Below are 5,142 nucleotides of genomic sequence, written 5' to 3'. Positions count from 1 at the left end.
GTGTGGTCAGAAAAAGAGAGATATACAGTAAAGAGAGATTCAAAGAGGAAGAAAACCTCTACATGGTTTACAAAGTGTTAAAAATATATACAGGCTAAAGGTTAAAGTCATTAAAAATAAAAAAGAGAAATAGGGTGTGGTGGTACACACCTTTAATCCCAATGCCTGGGAGGCAGAGGCATATTGACCTCTGTGACTTCAAGGGGAAGAGGTAGATTGACCTCTGTGACCTCAAGGTGTGGTAGTACACGCCTTTAATCCCAATGCCTGGGAGGCAGAGACAGACAGATCTCTGTGAGTTCAAGGTGTGGTAGCACACACCTTTAATCCCAGTACTGGGGAGGCTGAGACAGTGGGATCTCTGAGTTCAAAGACAGCCTGGTCTACAGAGTTATTCCAGGACAAAGATATACAGAGAACCAGTCTCAAAAAGTAAAAGTAAAAATAAAAGAAATAGAGGTTAAAATAAAGCCATCATAAAGATGGAAAATACACAGAGAATCTTGATACTATATGCTATTATGCTCTCTTTGAATTGTTTGAATGCTGAGGAAGGAGCAACAGTCGCCAAAACACATTTGCTTATAAATACTGAAGAATTTATCCAAGATAGATATTTTGAAAATACCTTGGCTTCAAAATTGAAGTCAAAAGATATGTTACTTTGGAGAAGAGATTGTGCTTTTGTTTCCACAGGAAATGAGAGGCTGTGGATTCATTCTGAGTTAAGAAAAATCAGGTTCGAAAAAGGAAGACCACCTGAGAAATCTCCGATAGGAACAGTTGGCCCAGATGACAGAGTTCTACATCCAGAACAGATTCAAGACTGTTGCCTGAGATGATCAAGACTCACAGGATACTCCAGTCAGGACTTGATTATAACTCTAAATTTTCTTTAGGTCCCCATAAGATCATCAGCGCCCCCAACCAGCAGGAAGTAGCCTGAAATACTATGCCCACATTCCCAACAAATGGACTATAGGTATTTTCCTTTCTTTAAAAAAAAGAGAGGGAAATGGTGTGGGAGAATTGTCTGTATTCTGTCAATCATATTTTAATAAAACGCTGATTGGCCAGGCAGGCAGTATAGGTGGGAAAGCCAGACAGGAAGTAGAGGTGGAGCAAAAAGACTGGGAGTATTCTGGAAAGCAGGAAGCTCCCTCCGCAGTTCTGCCCAGACCGCCAGAGAGGAAAGATGTAAGCTGCCCAGCTGAAATGGTACTGAGCTATGTGGCTAACGTAGATAAAAATAATGGGGTAACATAAGTTATAAGAACTAATAAGTAGCCTGACCTAATGGGCCAATCAGCTTTATAATCTTATGGAGTCCTGTGTGTGATTTTCTTTGGGATTTGCCGGCTGTGGGGTACCAGGCGGGATAGAAACCCCAACAAGCCAGCCCTCATGTTACAGACTTCTGTGTGTTAATCCTGTACTTTTTAAACATTGCCCAATTTATCCTCCTATTTCATTTATTACTTCCAATAATTTTTAGTATTTCCTTTGAATTTTCTACATAACAAAATCATATGATCTTCAGTTTTTCTTCTTTCTTTACTTTTTAGCTGTCTTGTATTTCACTATATTGTCTTCTTCAGCCCCGAACAACAAAATTATGTCGTATTTAGAAAAGTGGAACACGAAGGCATCATGACAAGAGAAATAAACCCAACACAGAAAAACAAATATAATATGTTTTCTTGTATATCTGGATTCTAAAAAGAACACTACTGATTAAAAGAAAGGAACAGAGGAAGAAGTTGTGATGAAGTAGAGAAATAAGGGGATAAATATGATCCATATATGTTATATACACATATAGAATATCAAATGAAACACACTATTTTATACAACGAATGTACATGTTAATAAAAATCATAAACTATAAAACATTAAAAATAACAGGTGTCAGAGAAATGGCTCTGCAGTTGAGTACCTTCTGCTCTTGAAGAGGATGACAATCTGATTCCCAATACCCATATGGGAGCTTAAAACCATCTGTAACTCCAGTTCCAGGAGATCCAATACCTTCTTCTGATCTCTGTGGACCCTGCACACATGTGGTGCACAGACATACATGGAAGCAAAATGCCCATATTTATCGATAAAAACGAATTTTAAAAATGAAATAGATAATCAAGTCTCCTGTAAACCCTAAAATGACTCCCTTAGTTGAAATATATTCTTCCAGGTCCAAGGAGAGATCCCCAGATTGTTCTCTGGACAGAGGAGAGGGTGCCTGAACTGGCCTTGGCCCATAACCATACTGATGAATATTTTGCTTATCACCATAGATCTTTTATCTGGCGATGGTTGGAGATAGAGACAGAGACCCACATTGGAACACTGGACTTAACTCCCTAGGTCCAAACGAGAAGCAGAAGGAAAGAGAACGTGAGCAAAGAAGGCAAGACCAGAGGGAACCTTCATCCGACGATGGATGGCGATACAGACGGAGACCCACATTGGAGCACCGGACTGAGCCCCCCAAGGTCCAAATGAGGAGCAGAAGGAGGAAGAACATGAAAAAGGAAATCAGGACTGCGAGGGATGCTACAACCCACTGATACAAGGGGTCGGATCTAATGAGAGTTCACCAAGGCCAGTTGGACTGGGACTGAACGAGCATGTGATCCAACCAGATTCTCTGAATGTGGCCGGTTTCTCGGAATGTGGCTGGCCCGGAGTCTTTCTGAAAAGCCATTGACAATGACACTGGGACTTGTTTCCTCTGCATATACTGGATTTTTGGGATCCAGTCTGTTTGGATACTCACCTTCCTGGACCTGGAGGGAGGGGGGAGGAACTTGAACTTCCCACAGGGCAGGAAACCCTGACTGCTCTTAGGAAAGGAGAGGGAGGAGGAGAGGGAGTGGGGGGAGTGGGAGGGTATTGGGAGGAGGGGCGGAAATGGAAACTTTCATAATTTAATAAACTTTGAAAAAAAAGAAAGGTTCATTCTCTGCATTAACATACAATGCAAGTATTGATGAAGACAATGCTGTTGTCCTCCTACCAAATGGAAAATTAATTTTATCACTGGATAAAGATACTTATGAGGAAACAGGGCTTCAGGGTCATCCATCTCAGTGTTCTGGCAGAAAACCTATGAAGTTTGTTATTTCCATTGATTTAATGGATTTATCCCTTAACCTGGATTCTAAGAAGTATGAAAGAATATCTTGGTCCTTCAAAGAAAAGAAGCTTTTGAAGTTTGATTTTCTTTTGTCATGGCATCCTACAGAAGAATCAACAATGAAGTCATACTTCTCCAAATACCAAATTCAGGAGCATCAGCCAAAAGTGGCATTGAGCACAGTGAGAGAGGTACAGTGCCCGGTGCTGCAGAGCAGCTCACTTGCAGGAGAGCTGGAGGAGGCCTGCAGTGCCCTGGAGCTCCTTGACTGGCTTGGCGCTGTCTTCTGCAGTGCGGACCTGAATAACCAGCCTTACAATTTAATATCTACCTACTGCTGTCCCCAGCCAAGCACAGCGATAGCTCAAGCTTGTCTGTGCACAATCACGCGTTTCATACTGCCAGAGAAGATACAGGCCCTTCTGGAACAGCTGTGCCACTACTTTGATGAACCAAAGCTAGCACCGTGGGTCACCTTGTCAGTTCAAGGCTTTGCAGACAGCCCTGTTTCCTAGAGAGAGAACGAACATGGCTTCCAGAAAGGAGGAGAGCACTTGTACAACTTTGTGGTTTTTAGAAATCAGGACTATTGGCTTCAGATGGCCGTTGGGGCCAATGATGACTGTCCACCATAAGAAAATGCAAAATGTAAAACTGAAAAAAAAATGAAATAGATAAACAAAAATAACAAAAAGATCCAATCAAACCACATAATCAAGTAAAATTTCTACTCAGATGTACCACATGTCACATGGCTTCCCCAGTCTAACCAGACCTAGGAACTGTTGAAAAGAACTTTCCCAGGTTTCTTTTGTTTGTTTGTTTGTTTGTTTGTTTGTTTTACAGTGCAATAGCAAGAAGCCACCTGTAGTGGGTGCTGTATGAAGTTATAGCTTTGCCAACCAAGTCCCTGTGTTTTCCAACCTTCAGGCAACCAAAACCAATAAGATGTCTGTCTCAATTCATCCCACAAGAGGCACAGCAAGTCCTCTGGGAATGGTCAGTAATATGTAATCATGGTGTTTCTTCCTGAGACAAGTCTCACAAGGTAGCCCTGACTGACCACAAACTCAAGATCCTTGAGCCTCACCCTCACAGTGCTATGATTTAGAAAAGGTGGGGAGAAATATCATCAATCCTACTACTGTTAATTTCTATTACATCTAAGAATTATGAAAATTTCTTAACTAAGCCATAAGTTCAATTAAAAATATTATTATAAAAATATATTGAGACCAGAATTCTTTTTGTGTTCAAGATCACTCTTTAGAATTTGTCCAAGGTCACAGAGAAGATTGTTCTGGAGGAAACAAAACTTGAAAATAAGGGAAAATGATGACTACATCACTTGTTAAGTATAATGGGAACACATTTTCTTCTAAACTTGACTGCTAGCCAGAAGACTGACTCAATGTTTTTAATTTTCACTAACTATCCACAACTAATTTGAGCCAGAAGATGTTAGTCTCATAGAATTAAAAGCTAACTTCCAGATACTACTGATTTGCTTTGGCCAGCAGTCAACTCAAAAAGCTTCAGTGTATTGCACAATAAAAATTAGCCAGAACTGAATGTGAATTAGCAATCTTATTGTGGTGCCTTCCCCCCCCCCAACTCATGATATGAGTTTGTGTTCCTCAAATGTTTTTTGTAGTATTCTGTTTATCTATAGGTTTTTCTCATTAACTGAATAAACCTATGAAGCTGGGTAAAGTGAAAATTTTCAACTTTAAGGCTAGCCTAGGCTACATTGTGAGACACTTCCTCAAGGGAAAAAAATGCAAAGACAGCCACCAGGAAATGAGAGGACTGAGAATGCAGGACCCTGAGTAAGCCTGTCAGACAAAGGACAAAAAGACACCCTCCCACTCATACAATACCCAGAAGCCATTTCTTGTGCTCCAAGTCTTCCCATTTGAGGACCAAGGACCAAGAACAGGACAGGTTTTTAAATACGTCCATGAATACCACAAATTTTATGCAGCCTCTTAGAGACTTGCAATCAA

The 5,142-nt window shown here is 40.7% G+C and overlaps 1 pseudogene; it reads left to right on the top strand.

Moving 5' to 3' along the window:
* The first annotated feature begins 2,951 nt into the window (after positions 1–2,951).
* Positions 2,952–3,790, top strand: LOC146889279 (ribonuclease P protein subunit p40 pseudogene; annotated as a pseudogene).
* The last annotated feature ends 1,352 nt before the right edge of the window (positions 3,791–5,142 follow it).

Source organism: Myodes glareolus, chromosome X, assembly GCF_982192425.1.
Source record: "Myodes glareolus chromosome X, mMyoGla1.1, whole genome shotgun sequence".
Taxonomy (NCBI): Eukaryota; Metazoa; Chordata; class Mammalia; order Rodentia; family Cricetidae; genus Myodes; species Myodes glareolus.
The sequence above is the reverse complement of the archived record's forward strand: the minus strand, read 5'-3'. Positions and strand labels throughout refer to the sequence as shown.